Source organism: Molothrus ater, chromosome 1 (genome assembly GCF_012460135.2).
Source record: "Molothrus ater isolate BHLD 08-10-18 breed brown headed cowbird chromosome 1, BPBGC_Mater_1.1, whole genome shotgun sequence".
In the NCBI taxonomy this organism is placed as follows: Eukaryota; Metazoa; Chordata; class Aves; order Passeriformes; family Icteridae; genus Molothrus; species Molothrus ater.
The window spans coordinates 103746730-103763393 of NC_050478.2; the positions used below are offsets into that span (position 1 = coordinate 103746730).

The window sequence follows — 16664 nt, forward strand, 5'->3', positions numbered from 1 at the left end:
ATGCGTTCTTAACTGAGCTTTTTTTCTCGTGGACTGGTGGCTGCGAGGTAATGATAAATATGCAAGTGAATGTGGTCCTCTGAGGACAACGACTTGAATTCTCCCGTATTTTAACTCTGCTCTTGTAGGAAGTTACCACTAATGGGTTGACAGTTTGTCCTTTCTGTATGTGGGGGGAAGTTTTGAAGCACAACTTTCAATCACAGCATTGACTTCAATACTTCTGCAGCATCTTTGTAGCTGTTTTCAGATGCTTGGAGAAGGAGTCTAATTTGAAAAAGCAAACCTTCAAACCTTGAAATCCATGTATTTCATCTGTACTCTGGCAGGTAGAATCAGCAGGGAGAGAAGAGTAGTTGAAAATAAGTGTAGCTGGCATTGTCTTGAAAGTTTTATTACAAGATAATTTTCCATCATCTATCTGGCTATTAACACATTCTGCTAAACACTACTCACTTGAAACTGTGCTTGATTTGAAAAACTATATTCGAGGTTTCTTTTGCTGACCCAAATAGGTTTTTGCTCTACATATGGCTGAAAGCTCAGAAAGAATGTGTAGATTGTATTGATTCAAAATGAATTGTGAAAAAATGTGTCAGCTTAAGAATTTGAAACACTGTGTCCCTGCTCATGCTTTTAGTCCCTGCTGCCTTTTTTCTTCTCCTTGTTCCTCATTTCCTGCCTTTTGAGAGAGAGGGTGGAATATAATTAACAAGACTGAACAAGTTCTTGTAATTAAAAGCCTCAAGTGTGAAACATACTTGATCAGTTTAGTTCTTTGTGAAGTTCATTTCTAAAGCTGAAGTATCTGAGGTTACGCCTGCAAATTAGCATTATGGCCAGCATTCGAAAAGGCGTTTATAGTAGACAGTTCGTGTATTTTCATAAGTGTTCAATAACATGTCTCCAGCATGGGAAAATTAACCAAGTATCCATCCTTCTAGTCCATCCTAGTACATCCTTCTTTGCCAGCCTATTTTTTTTCATGAGAGTGCATTCACTTAAAAGTTATCTTTTAAAACTTACTTGCTATAGATAGTAGTCAGAAATCAAAGGTAAACTCACTGTAACATTGTCTGAACTTGTTCCTGACAACAGAAAAATTAAATGCTCTGTGAAGCTTGGTGGCTTTAACATCACTTCCGCCTGAGCATATCATCATGGAAGAAAAAGGCACAATATGCATTTTTTACATTTGGTTCAGCTGCTGCCTTCTTTTATTGGTCACACTGTAGCCTTACTAAATGTAGGGTTTTGGTGAAAGCTAGTTTACTCCATCTTAATCACCAAAATTCTTGTAAAACTGAGACAAGTGTGATAGTTTATGTCGTGTATTTGTTGTAGAAATCACAATTAATAAATTGCTGATACGTATTTTGGTTTTGAGGATTAGTGGAAATTAGATCTTCTCTGTATTTCTGTTGCTCTGGCAGTAATGATTCTGGCTATTGGCATACGCAGTGAAGCTGGATAAAGAGGTAGCATTTAGCTCAAATGTTCTTGCCTCAACCTTGCAGTAATACTAAGTCAAAACAACAAAGCCTTTGATGATTGCTTTGATGCTTTTGAAAGGAAATAGTTTGACCTTCTTTAGAAATACTTCATTTTGCATCTGTGCAAAATCCATTAGCTGCCATAAAACATCCAAAGTCCATTAAATCCATATTTTCCTCATTAAAAAACTCCCAAAAAACTTGATAAAATTTGAGACATCACCGTGTAGTGTTCATGTAATTGGCAAACTTCTAGAGAAGCTGGTTTCATTACTTTCCTCTTTCATCATCATGTGCTTCTGCACTTAGATGGTAAGAAGTATAATAAGAAAACAAGAAGCAAGGGGAAATGCAGATAGCCATAATATTCAAATGTGTAAGCCTGTTTCACTGAGAAAACCTATTAGCAATTGTTGGCTTCAGAAAGTGAATCAATTTAGGAATTTCGCACTTCATCTCATTTCAAAAGCTTTTGTCTCTTTCTGACTCCTCCCAGTATTAATTCCTGAGCAAATATTTAGGTATGCCTGATACTTAAGAAAAAATTAGAAAGATTTTCACAACAGTCCCCATTGTACTTTTTAGGGGAAGTACTAGCTTTTACTTATAAATATGTTTTATAAACATGAATAAAATAGTTATTAAAATTACAATAATTTTTAATGTATTTACATGCCATATAAACACTTGGAGATAGGGTTATTTCCTGTCCTTAAGTCAGAAGAGGTATCTGCATGTAGCTACAGAAACAGAAGCCTAGGCCTCCTTTTGCCTCAAGTATCCTTCTAGCTTACAGTTATTTAGTTCTCTCCTTCACTTATTTCAGGAAGTTTCTACAGGTTCTGTTATGAGAAATCTGCTGGCACCAGTGCTGAGGGCTGCCCACTCATACATGGAAGCTCAGTTTGTGGAAGGAAGGACACTGGTGTTTTTAAGGTTGTTTTATTTTTTTCCTCTGGGGAAGTTAGAAACCCCAATCTATAAAAAGTAAACCTTCCACTGTCTTGGAAAAAATGGAAAGTTGTGAGCCTTGGGTTTGGAGTCTTTTTTCTCAGTGAAAAGACATTGGGATTTTTACAGGAGTAGCTTTACCAGGTATTTTGACACTAGTCATTAAAAATTTTACATTTCATTTTAAAAAGTTAAAGAGGCTTGCAGATCTCCACGTGAAAATGTACAAAAAGTAATTTTTGTCTTTATTTGTGATTCTATAGATAAGTTTATTGTGGGCTATATTTTTATTTCATTTATATAGATCATATTCATTTCTGTACATTGTCTTGGTTGTTTATCCAAAGTTATTCAAACAGGCTATATAAAGTAGATGTCATTGTAAGTAGAAATAATCAGAACTGAGTATTGCAAGAGGGATCATCAGCTAAAATATGGACAACTCCATTAGAGTGTTTTCTGTGGGAAAATGCATCCATTTTCCCAGGAACTTTCTCCTAATATAGGCTTGTCTGTCATATTTAACCCATAATACAATTTAAATCTCTTTAGGCAGATCTAAATATGATATAAATTATATTATTCTATTTAAAAACAAAGTATTTATTTTAGAAATCTTGCACCTAGCACCCCCTTTTTTCTTGATCCTATAAAAATAGATTTAAAGTCCTGGAGAGTCCGATGCTGTTTCACGCTCTTAAAACAACAAAAGACCTGCTATTGGTGTACAGATGGCATGAAAAACTGCTAACAACTTTCAAGATTCCTTCAAGGACAATTACTTCTAAGCCTTTATGAAAGTAAGAAAAAGCAACTTTCTCAACTCCATTTTTTTCTGTCTAATAATTAGAAGATTTAGAGCTGCCAGCCAGGTGGTTTTAGCTGTGACAGCTGGAAGTATTGCTTCTTTCCTGATTTTACTCTCTGCTAATCAAGTGTTTCTGAACCTCTTTGTAGATTGTGATTTTTTTTCTTCTACAGAGTAAACACTGCCTTACTTCCTCTTCTTTTTGTCCTTGTTCCCCTCCAGACAAACAAACAAAGCCTTAGCCATGCAGGAGGAAAAAAAAAAGTTTTGTAGAATCGGTTTTTCTTTTTTATGAAGTTTTGCTTTATGCTCCAAGTGAGCAGTGTAAGCCTCACCACCTTTTCCTCCAAGCAAGTGGATAGGCCTTAAAAGAGCAGTAAGAACCCACTAACTTGTTGCTTCTTAAATTAAAACCAGAAATTCCCAATAACATTACTTGCTAAAGAAAATTATGCTCTTAATGCAGAATTCTCTCTTTGGAGAAGAATCAGGGAAACCAAATACTTTGAGGCGGATGATACTTGACAAACCAATAGGAAGCACCAATAAACTATGCTGTGATGGTAGAATGGAAGTGTCCATTCAAGCTGTATGGTTAAAGTCAGTTTCTGTGAGCTGAATCTGGTCATTCACAAAGACCGTCAAATGTTACAGAATCAAGAATGTCCTGAGTTGGAAGAGACCGATCATGATCATCAAGTCCAGCTCCTGACCCTGCACAGGACATCCCAAGAGTCACCCCATGTGCTGAGAGTGTTGTCCAAATGTTCTCAAATTCTGCCAGGCTGGTGCTGTGACCCCCTTCCCTGGGGAGCCTTCCAGCCAGGACCATTGCCTACTGTTCCCACTAGCTGCCTTCCCTGCCAGCTGTTTTTTCTTTCTCTGTCTGCTGCTTTGTTCCATCAGCCAGTCTGCCGTTATCTTCCCCAGCCATCCTGAGGGTGAAAAACCTTTTCCTGATATCCAACCTAAACCTCCCTGACTCAGCTAATGGGGAATAAGACAGCATGACAAAACTCCAAGTGACAAAGCTTCCCAAGCAAGTTACAGTCCTAGTCTGCACGAGAACATGACAAATCTTCATGCATTTAGTCTTGAATCACATTTGAATTAAATCACAGATCAATGCCGCTCTTGTTTTTGATTGCTGTGGAGAAGATGGCCAAGTGTTCCTCCTTATACCAGTTTTTCAAACTGTTTATTAAGATCCCCTTCCAAACCATGCCTGATTTATCCTGGCACACCTGTAAACTTCCTCTCCATTGCATATGCCCAGCATGAGAATGACCACCTGCTTTGCTCTGCACGGTTGTTGCCTTCCCAGATTAATCATTCTGAGCAGCTGAGGTGCAACACTCGTGCACAAACCAGCCCTGTCGTGTACCATGGGCACCAAAGGCTTGCCTGCAGTGCAGCATGACCTAAGAGGTTTGATAGCTGTTTTCCCTGATGCTGAGTGACAGCCACCGAAGTCAAGGGGATAAATGAGTTTGAAGAGCCCTCAGTAAGAAGAGTCTATCTAGGGGCAGGTTTTATCTTGCTGCTGAAACAGGTATTGAGGCTTTTTTGTCTATCCCAGAGGATTGCCATTTATTGGCTGCATTGGTACACCTCACTGGAGCCATTCTTTTGACCTTGATGCTCACAGCACTCACCTCCAGCAATTCCCTGCCAGCCAGGACCATTACCTACTGCTCCCACTAGCTGCCTTTCCTGCCAGTTGTTCTTTCTTTCTCTGTCTGCTGCTTTGCTCCATCAGCCAGTCTGCCGTTATCTCCCCATCTGTTCATTTCTACTCTTGCTGTTCTCTCCTCCCCTGACACATTTCTCTGCAAGACCTATAGGGTTTCAGTTCCTTTAGAAAGGATACACTTATATTGATCAATCCACCTGGAGCCTTCCTTTTTCTTTTTTTCTTTTTTTTTTTTTCTTAAAGAAGAAAGGCTCAACTCCTTCTCATTATTCTTTCGGTATAAACTCACTTTTCTATCAAGGATCTAAGCTGCTGCATTCTTTTAGGGTAACTTATCCAAACTAAAAACAGGTTGCCTGTTTATGCTTTCTAGATGTTATCCCAAATTTATCATTTAGTTATGCTTAACAGGAATCTTGCCAAGAGTTACCCCTTGCAAGAATTACCCAATCCATGTGTGAATCAGGTTTGATTAGCTGAAGCTTTTGATCAATTACAGGCAGCTTCCTTTACTGACCAAGGTCAGCACAGCCCCAGTGAACTGAAGTTTATGGAGGAGAATCTCCAGAGGAGAATAGAAATTTACTTCATGTCTCCTGTGCAGAAGACTGATCATACATATCAGTGGGATGACTGATTTTTGTTATTTAAGAGCGGGACAACAGATAATATACATTCATTTTGTGATAAATTGTAGTTAGGTCCCATTTTGCAGAATCTTCGACAGTCAAACTTGTTTTTAATTTCTGTCCTGAATTTGTGCAAATTAGCATTCTTGTTTTTCTGCAGTGTGTTATACACATTTGTAGGAGAGCTGCAGCTTTCAGACAATTTCTCTGAGTGCCTTTTGAATTATGTTCGTGGCCTCCAAAATGCTTGTAATCCCTCCCAGCTTAGTGTGATCTCTGAATTTAATAAAACATACTCCTTGTTCCAACATCTAACTCACTGATAAAAATAATAAGTCATACCACACTGTACATTGTCTCCTGTGAACTTCACCCAAGTAATCCTTGCATTTGTCAATGATTAGATGCTGTTATCAATAGCTGTAAGCCTGTTTTAGTGTTGTTTGCCTTAGACTACATCTCCTATTTTGCCTGTGAGGATAGAATTTAGTAACTGGCTTATTTATGCACATAATTTTTTAAACTTTAAGATCCTTTCATTTTCAAGCATGCTGTTTCAGTATTTTGGAATAAAACTTGCACTCTTGGCTTTGGGGATTTTTTTTGGACTCTAGGATTCATCACTGTACTTCTTTCCTTTTACTCCCAAGCTGATATTTCAGCGGATGTGCACTCGTGCTGGTTTGCAGCTGTAGGAACAAGGGTCTCATGTGGCACAATGGAGTGCTTCCACCTGTTTGTGCCCTTGATTTGCTTTTAAAATGTAAATTTTTTCTATGTTTAGAAGAGCTGTTCAGTGCATCTTAGCAATTAAAGCTGACACGATTGTATGCAAGTGCCAGAAGAATTCTTTTTAATACACAGTAAATAATGTCAGTGTCAGATATAATAGGTGGGTATGGTGTGCTTGTCTGTGGCATCCATCTCATTTTGAGTCTAAGTGAAAATGAGAAGTAGTGAACATATGATTGATGAATCTATTTTTCCTTTCTGTTGAGTAGCAGTTTCATTCAAAATTACTTAGCTAATTTTTTTTGTTCGCATTTTCACCTGAAACTAAAATTTTTTCTTGTAAGTTTTTCTGTTAGTGCTACCTGGAAACATACAGTTCCTATAGCTGTTTGTAAGTATTTCAGCCAGTGGGGAAACCCTGGAAAGAAATTTTTCTTAGAGCACTTGATACTCTCAGTCAATGTGCAATTCATACTATCTCCGTTGAAGTGCTGTAGTGCTTCCCTTCACATTTAGTCAGCTTCAATTGCTAAATATAGATATGGAACTGGTACTGCTCTTGCTCAGTTAGGGTGGTTTATTTGGCACAGTAGTTTAAAGTGAATATTTTTTCACTCCATCAGGCACAGAGACTTCAGTGTTCCATGGCCATCTGTGGAAAACAAGGGATGAAGCCCCTTTCCCAGGTGCAGCAGTGGGAGATACAGCATGGTTCTTGGTCAGGAGCTGGTATGTCTGTCACAATGGTGACAAGATTAAGTTTGATCCAAATTTAATGCAAGCATGAAATTCTGCTCTCAGGAAACATGAGATTTATAAATGAATTATGGGTAACTAGTCGTTATGCAGCTGGAACCGCAGTGTCTCTGTTTGGACCTCAAAATGAATGGATATCTGGCAACGTGATGCAGTTACAAAAGAGGCAAGTGTTACTCTGTGAAATGTGGGGAAGTAATTGGTCTACACAACTAAATAAATGTCACTCATGTCTCAGATGTACTGCTGTGCTTAACTGTGGATGCTGCACTTTTTAGCAGTGGTTGAGGAACGTATTTTGGAGGGCAGGAACTTTTGTTAGAGAACTGTGTCTACAGAAAAATGTTTTATTTCAAATTTAATTTTTAAACATAAGCTAAATGAGAAGTGCAGTCAATATCTGTTGTTGTATAAGATATTGCAAAAAGAGGGCAGGCTATGCTTGCAATCTTCCTCACTGAAATATTTACATATCACATTAGGAAAAAACACTTTCAGAGATGGCCTATATATGTATCCTTCACCCCAGCAAAACAGTAAGCCAGAGTTTTTGATATGCTCTCTATGATTTGTTGTCACCTCTTTGTAGAAAATTTCTTTATTACTTTTGTGGGGACTCTCTATTTTTAAGGATTTCCTAAGAAGAAAATATTTTTCACCCTGTACTGAAAATTTCTTTAATACTTTACAGCATATATGGAACCAGTTTTCCTGTTTTGAAACCGTCTCCTCTATGGAGACTGATGAGCTGCAGGTTTAGAGGAAAGCCATGAAAACATCCTTAAAACAAAGTCCACTATTTTTCCTCAGCAGAATGAGCAAACTATTAGGTCAGCTAATAAAGTTGCATTTCAGAGAGCTGCCATGGACACTGGGAATGTGATATGAAGGACTTTCAATAACATGGTACTAGGGTTATCTTTAATTACTTCTGAATGAGACACAAAGCTTTGTTTTGTATTATCTGTTCTGGGAGTAATGGCAACTAAGCTAAAATGGATTCAATTCATCTTCCTGCTACTCAGTATTCACCATTTCTTTTCCAAGCTGCTTCAAAATAGGAGGAGGAATGAGACTTTCACAGAGTCTGAAGGAAGAAACGAAACCAGCCAACTTAAATCCCAGATAATATTCCTGCAAAAATCTAGTGACTCTCATAAATGACTCAATTCAGCATTCTGCAAGTCATTCACTATGCAAATGGTCGTACTGAACTGTTCTGTATTGCACTGTGGTATTGAGCATTATCTGAGCTGAGAAGGAAACTGCCTCACAAAGCAGCACATACTATCTCAGCTAAAGAATGAGGCTTTTTTTTTTTTCTCCAGTACTGCTTCATAAAGCAAAATAGAGTGGGCAGCAATAAATTGAGCCAAAGAGGTAAAGGGGAAAATAATCACAATCTGTACTGCATCCAAACATCTTTGATTGCTTAGTATCTGTCTTATTCAGGGCAATATGTTCCTTTCTGCTACAAGGCGTGGAAGAAATCAAACAGAAATACCAGCTCTATCCAGATGATTAAGTTTTGGGAGGGAACAGAAGGCATTCAGTGTTCTGTTATTCTTCTCAGGAATAGTGGAATTCACTCTGTGTAGCATAGTAGTATGGGATCCTCCCTTTGTTTTTAATTGTGTTGTTCTGAGATGGGGCAGAAGGGGGAACAGAAGAGTCAAAGTGACCAGGTGGATATGGAGACATCAGTACTTCATTTGCTTGTATTTTTGACCAGGAACATGCACAGTTGTTTTCCTCCCTGTCTGTGATAAACTCCCAAGTTTCCTGGGCATGGTACCTACAGACAGATCAGAGATACACAGCTGACAAAACAGAAAAACATTTTCTTCCAGGAATCACCATTTTAATGAGGCAATTGATACTAATACGCATTTTTCTGGAAGTATGCTCCTTAAGTCCTTGAAAAATTATCTGCACAGGTATAATGATTTGGGTGCAAACTGGTATCAGCTGTACGAAACTTTTTCTGTTTTGCAGTCTAGAGATTCCCCAAACATAAATTGGGGGCTTTTTTAGAAGATACATATAATTTCTTGCATATTAGTGTAGTATTACTCAAAATACTTCAATGGAGTAGCCTCAGTAAAGTTGAAATAAGAAGGTTAAAGCATAAGTTGTGGTTGCCAATTTACAACAGCTTGGTTGCAAATAATCTGGATGAATAGGGAATAAAAACCATTTGGTGATATTATAGAGATATTGTAGAGATGTCTGGCTCTCTTGCAGTTTGTCAGCTGCATGGTGTAAGATCATTATCATTAAAGAATACTGTTCTTGCTCTCTTGCTCTGTTTGAGGTCACTTGCTTGAATGAGTCATCCGTACATTTTAGAGCTCTCGAAGAACACTTCCCATCCAGGATTTCCTGAAGAAATTTATTAATTTGAGAGATCCTGGTGAAAAAAATAGATGGAACTGGGCAGATTAGAGTTAGGGGCATGGGTGCTTAAGGTGGGAAGGCAGTAGAGTGTCAGAAAAAGCCCAAACAAAACTAGATGCTGATAAGAACTGGACTGCAGATGGCCTGTTTAATGTCCTTCTCTAGACTTGGACTCATTATTCAAGTAAATAACCCTTCCTTTCTGGCAAGGAATTGTGAAGCCCATAAAGTCAAGCACTTGCAAATTAGGAATGCTGAGCATGTAGTTGAATCATATGGGATTAATTTAGGACCTTTGTACATACACATTATGATGCATCTGGTTAATTATATGCTTAGAGAAGCTCTTCTCCCTAATTTCCACAGAACCTTTGCTGGCTCAGAGCTGGATTTACTTTGGGATTGTATATAGATTGTACATAGTAAAGTAAAGTAGAGGACTCCAAGAAGACTGTGTTTGTAACATGGCTTATTTGGTTTCTGCTTTGCTTATGGCCCAGAATTCCTGTATGGCACTGGAAAAATTATGTAGACATAAAGATTCTCAAGCATAACTCCTTACTCAGGGTTGCTTATTTTCTGAGGGCTTTTTAATAAGAACTGCAGCTTGATTAACTTAAGTTGGGAACATTTATATCTGTAGCTGGGGCCAGTTTAATAGGAACTGTGGTCTGATGGTGAAAAGTGCAATAAAACATGAAGTAATCTGAAAGATTAGGCATAGGCTTCTCAAGTTTTGTTGCCCAAATGGAGCTGACACTTTTGATCACTCTTGTCTTAGTCTTTGTGCTTCTGTTCTCAATGTGTCATGGACATGAAAGAAAATGTGCTTAGTCAGTTGAAAACAATGAGGTACACAAAAACTTTCATTTGGGTATATATATGTCCTTAATTTCCATGTATATTTATTTGGAATATGGTTATATCTTTTATTGTATTATATTATATTGGTCTTCGCTGGTGACAACAGAACAAAGAATTTTTAAGGATGGCTTAAGGAAAACAGGAGTCTTGCTTGTGGGTTGTTAAGGGTATAAGGGTGAGGAGTGCTGCTTCTTTCTTTTTCTCTTCCTCGTCAGGAATGTCAGACAGGGGAGAAGAATATAATAGATTTTCTTAGGATAGTGATCCCTGGAAAGACTGAGTCAGGATGCTGTGGGCAGCAGAGGCCAAAGCACTGTTGTTCTTAGACTGCAAAGCCAGGGATGAGATGCATAATTGTCCAAAAGACAATGGAAAGTCACAGAATAGGAACCTGTCTGATGTAAATTACTGATGCTTTTTGGGAGCACTAACCTCTTCATATTGATTGTTCTCTGGTTTTGTTTGTTAGTGCTTTGCTCCCCTCTCCCACAGCTTGCAGAATGCTTGCAGAGGAAAGAAGCTACATGGAATCATGTAGATTCAGTGAAAAGGCACTTTATTTTTTGTTTAACTGCCTTGAAAAGTTATTTTGGATGAAGAGCAACAGTTGAAACAAAGCAAACAAACTGTGGGCAAACTTTGTTTTCCCTCTCATGAGAAATAGGTACTCATCTCTCTACCCAGTTTTTGAAAGTTCACTATTACACCTCCTGGATACTGTGTTCATGTGCCTTTGCAAGGATGAGCTGATGTCAGGATTCTCAGGGTGGGATGCTTTTTGTTATTGACCAAAAATAAGGATCAGCAAAGAAGTCATAGTCTAGTGCACTTAGAACAATATATTTGATTTAACTACATGGGGCTTATTTTAAATATTTATTAATTACATTTCAAATACTTCTTCTGACTTGCTAACTTGTTTTTAATTAAATCCTTGTTAAGTTGATTGACTTAATTGAAATAAATGCAACACCCTGATGAGAACTGGGTTATTTTGAATCTAGTTAACCTTCAAATTAAAGTGGAGGTTTTTCTGCAGTATAATTACAAGTGAGATTAGCTTATTATGCACATAATGAGTGACCTTTCATCTTGTCCAAGGTAAATAAATACGCAGAGGCATTTGCTTCAAGAGTAGAAAGTATGCAAGTTCTAATATAAGATGCAAACTTACTGTTTGTTTTGTCTTTTGGGGCTCTCCTTTGTTTAGAGAGACTTGTTATTTTTATCACTTAAGTTCTGAAAGACATGAGTCAGGAGAGAGACCCTCATGTCAGGTGCTATGCAGAACCTTGGAAAGAATAAATGGATTCAGCTACTAAATCAGGCTTCATTTTTGACTGTAACTTGTGTTTTCTAGGCTTCCTCTGGATGTCCTTGTGCTGCTACATCTTGAATAAAAATTAGGTTTCAAAACTGTATTTTCTCTCTCTTTCTCCTTCTATCAGACTTGTCAGTTCTCTTTAAAAAAACATGATGAAAAGCCCCAGTGGTTGTTGTGCAGGCCTCAAGTGCAGGATCATTCCCATCAAGGCTTCACTTTGTTCACTTTGTTTTTCAAGGCCTCTTTCATTGGGAATAGTTCTGTTAATTGTATTGTTATATATCCTCATACTTCATTTAAGTGCAGATAAGGGATACAGAACTGCTGTGTTTTAATGAGTATGATAATGACTTGAGATATAGCATACACATAGAGGAAATAGAGATGAAAAATAGAATTATACTTTAATTGACAATATCTGTGTAATATAAAGCATATAGGTAGCATCACAATCTAGCAAACAGCATCAGAATGTAAAGAATCCTGAATTTGCATCATGAGTAAGTCACATGTTGTGTTCCTGGATATGTCACACAGTGGCTCTCTGCGTTATTTTCTTCAGCTATAAAATAGGGAATAGCCATTCTTAGTTACTTCTGCATAGTAAATACATTTAAAACTTACATCTAAATATCTTGGTGCTATTTTTTATTATTATTACAGCTGCATGATGTAAAGTACTGAAGGTAAAAGCCAAAGTGAAAAGCCAAACTCAGCCTTTACTGAGTTTTGTTAGTACCAATGTCATCAAGACCCATTTGTTACCAACATCTGAGGAAAGGACAGTGAGATTTTATGGTCAGCAAAACAGTACCAGTGTAAATTCCATAATAACCTTCATCAGTATGCACGGAGACTTTCTTAAAAATGCAGAATAAAATTCTGCATTTGAGGAAATAATGCATGTATTGCAGAAAAAATTCTGCAATACATGCATTATTTCCTCAAAACTAATAAGACAGGTTTAAAATTAACAGTCAAATTGAGGTGACTTTGGAGGCAAAATTTATGTTTTACGACAGTGGCTGTGCCAAGCCTTTCCTTAGTTACATTTGGGGTTGTACATACTACTGTGAGTATTGCACCTTCCTGATCAGAAAACCACTGCCTGTGCATATTTAACGTTCAGAATACATTGATTTGTGGTAGTAATGGAATGCTGATTTAGGCCATGTGCTGGGGAAGTCAAAAATACTTCATTCATTTGATCCAGGTGCAGACAGTAGATGAGGAAAGGGAGATGAAACTCCCATAGAAAACGTCTTTGCATGGGCTTTTCCTCAAATTCAAAAGCAAGAATTGTAGGAGGTAATATTTTCCTTTTATATTTTAAGAGTATAGTAATGGTCCCACACACACTAGAAATCATTGCTACTGTCACCTGTCACTGCTAATCAGGCTTTCAGTATGAGCTGGTATTAAGTTGTTAAGATATTCAAAGTCAGATAAAAAAGATATTAGGTGCTGATTAGCTTACGGAATGACTAAGTCCATAAGTGTTGGTTTGTCTACAAGAAGGATTTAATAATATGAAAGTCAAAACTGATGATTTCACAATGCAAGAAATCATGTTCTTTTTTTTTGCTTCAGTTGTCTGTGGCCAATATTTTCAATAATCTGACACTGCCCTCCTCTCCCAGAATGATTGGTGTTTTCATCTTTCAGCCCATAGCCTTACTGAGGTTTTTTGTTTTTTGGTTTTTTTTTTTCCCAAATAAATTGTAAACAAGCACTTAAAAAGGCAAAATAAAGACCTTACTATTGTCTGATATGCATCAGGATGTTGTAAAACTAATAGCAATCCAAGTCACCAGTTACTCATGTCCATAAGATATAAGAAACTAGAAATAAAAATATGATAAATCCTTGGTAGCAGCAGAGGGGGCAGAGTCATCTGAAGTGCCAGATCAGGACAAAGCGCTGCCCTACGTTAAGGCAAACAACTGTCCTGTAAAAACTTCAAAATCTGACTCAGAACTTGCTTACCATGGAGTTTTCCTTGGATTTATTGACTTTATATTGACTCTAGGTTGTACCACACTAAAGGAATTTTATGTAACTATGCCACAGATGAACCAGCAGGAACCCAAGCACGAGTACCAAAATCTGGCTCTGCTGGCTCACACATGAGCATACTTTAGGGAAGTTCCTCAGGTGTTATTGCTTAAAATACAGTACTTTTGGATCCTTTTTTAACAAAATTCGTCTTTCTTTCTGTTAGCCTTTGCTACAGACCTTGCTGTTTGAATGACTTGAAGGAGACAGCTGATAAATGAAGCCTCGAAACTGCAACTAGTTTCCCAACCTGAGCTAAATATTAAGGCAGCTGGGAAAAGTAAGCTTTCCACATGGATGAGCTACTTATATGGACCTTAAAAAGGTTAAAAGATCCTGTTATTTTTTTCATCATGAAGTCTTTTTTTCCCCTCTAAATTTTTGGGGGTTTTTTTTTGGGATATTTTTTCCCTTGTTTTGTATTTAAAGGTTTTCGGCTCTTTTGAAAGACTGAAAATCAGTTTGCAGTTTTTCATGGCTTCTGAGTACCACTGCATAGTGGTGTCACCAGTAGTGGCTGAAAATTATTGTAACTTAGCTGCTCTTGGGAAGGCTGCCTTGTGACATGTTTGGTGATCATTGCAGCTGCCCCAACATTTCCAGGAGGCTCCTGTGCCACCCACTGCCAGCATTTTAAAGGAGGTCAGTACCAAGTTGTATGGCCCAGGAGTAAGGTTGCTTCTAGGTAAGGGATGTGTTTCACAGTTGGTTTGAAAAAGTTCCCACTGCATCTGGCTGGGAAGCCATTTGTTTTGAGGATCTCTACAGCCTCTAGGTTTCTGTGACTGTCAGTCTAATGCTGTAAATTTATACTCAGTGTTCTCTCAAAAGTCAATGATGTAATTTAGTGAATTAATTTTTATAATACTTTTTTAATAATGTGTTAAGTGGTGGTAATTTGTGTTGTTAAGAAAAAATAGGCTCTTCAAATCTAAAAGGTAAATTAGAAATGAGAAGGACGGAGCTCCTAAAATTTTGCATATTTTTATTCCACTCAATTCTTAAGTGAATATATATGACTACTGTTGTAGCAACAGATAAATATTATTATTTTAATTCCTCTGATGTAGGCAATCAATTAAAATATTGTACCTGTCAGTTTGTCCTTGGTCTTTCTAAAGGGCTCTTATTTAAGTTTTCTTGCTCCTTATTAACTTAGTTCTACTTGGTTGAAGCTTTGAAGAGATGAAATTTCCTTTCTCTGGCAAAGAATAAGATCAAAGATACGGTAGCTTGAGGCGTTGATATTTTCTTAATTGGAGAAATTTTTTTGTTCTCCTTCATGTAGAAATTAAAGTACAGCTATTTTTCCAGCCCTCTTGTTCTTTCTCACCAAGATGGTCAATTACGAGTCTTATTTGCAAGGTTTAGGACCCTGTGGTCTTGGAATGTGGTCTCATCTTTTTCTTCTGAAAACTTTTTGTCAAGAGCCTCTGGGGAGGAAGCAGAGACTTTTTTCTTTCCATCACAACACTGGAGGTTGTGCTATTGTGATTTTCCTTCAGAAAAGGAAGTTTATTCTGCTTAGTGTATTCAGCTGGGAAATGTTGCTAGTATTTTGCTCTCCCACTTATTCTGTAATTAAAAAGAGTTAACATACTCATAATTTATGTAGATTTTATGTCTATAGGCTAAATATTAACCTATTCCTGTTCTGTCAGAATCTTCTCTTTAAGTTTCAATATCTTTCAATATTTTTTCATAGCTAAGGTCCAGTATATTCCAGTTTATAGTCATGAGACAGTATGTTTTTACTTGCTCTGAACTCCCATCAAATTCGGAATGTTATGATTTTGATACACTTCAAGTATTTTGATTAAAAGAGTCAATGCACGGTCAGATTTGTCCACGGTTGTTTCTTAGATGAATGCACCGAAACAGAGTTGTGGTTTCCCAAACGCTGTCATGGTCAGGCAGCAACCTTTCAAACAAAAGGTACATTCTGCCCCAGAGTTTCTGTGTGGTGTTGGGGCGGTAAGTTAACATTTCTGTGTCTGAAGTCTGCTTCTCTAACGGGGAGCCAGTGTCTTCATTATTCTCTTGTTCACTGAGAATGTATCGTTTTAACAACTTTTGTGCAGTCGGTAGTACAGTTGTTCTCCATCTTACCTGGAGTAGTAAAGCAAGTGAAAGTTTTAATTTGCAATGTGTAAGTGATACCTGTTATGGTCTTGTCAAACATAGACCTCTAGAAATGCTGCCAGATTCTGTGTCTCAGTGCTTTTTAATGCATTTAATACAGCCTAAGAAAGAGATTATTTATTCTGGCTCTCAGGCAATTTCCAACTGCTGCATTTCAATGCCCAAGTTGCTTTGAGAGGGAGACACTTCCACCTTACTCATCTGTAGCTTGTTTTATTCATTATAGAAGTCACTTAGTGACCTCTCCTGCAGACTGTTAGCACAGTGGCAATAATTAATTCTGTATAAAAGTTGATGATGCATTTTGCAGATATTGACTTGCTCCCTTTTATCAAGAACCCAAATGATCACTTTGTTTTGTGGAGAAAAAAATGTCACTATTTGAACTACATTGTTTTGCATTGAACAAGCTGTAGCTATTCAGTTTTATGCTCCTTGGGGGAGAGGTCCTTGATTGCTCAGTACCTTATCTATTGCTGTAATACTCCATACAGAAATGAGAGGAGCTACAGCAGGTCTGTGTGTCCTTTATTAAAAAAACCCCTTGTGTTTCTGAGGAGCCTGGACTACCTCATTCCAGTAGGATTTGCCAGTGATGTCAAGGGCTTAAGACAGTAAAGGTCACTACATTTTATTTAGACTCAGTTGAGCATTCTTTTAGGTCAGCTTTCAAGTATATATTATATTAGTTCCTACAGACATTTATTAAACATGTAAATGTTAGGATGCCTTAAGATCAAGGCTGCTTCATAAAGCCACAGATTAAAAAATGTGTTGTTGTAATTATTTAAGTTTATGCAGGAAAGAAATAAGCTTTTCC

General features: G+C 37.5%; 1 protein-coding gene across 11 annotated transcripts in view; it reads left to right on the plus strand.

The window, feature by feature from the left end:
- DLGAP1 (DLG associated protein 1) overlaps positions 1-16664 on the plus strand; it is a 396907-nt gene that overhangs the window by 50007 nt on the left and 330236 nt on the right. The window contains exon 2 of one of the 11 annotated variants that reach the window (XM_054516701.1): positions 6930-7035. The exons of the other annotated variants lie outside the window; for them this stretch is intronic. The gene's annotated coding sequence lies outside the window, so the exon portion shown is untranslated. The remainder of the gene's footprint in view (positions 1-6929; positions 7036-16664) is intronic. 11 annotated transcript variants of the gene reach the window in all.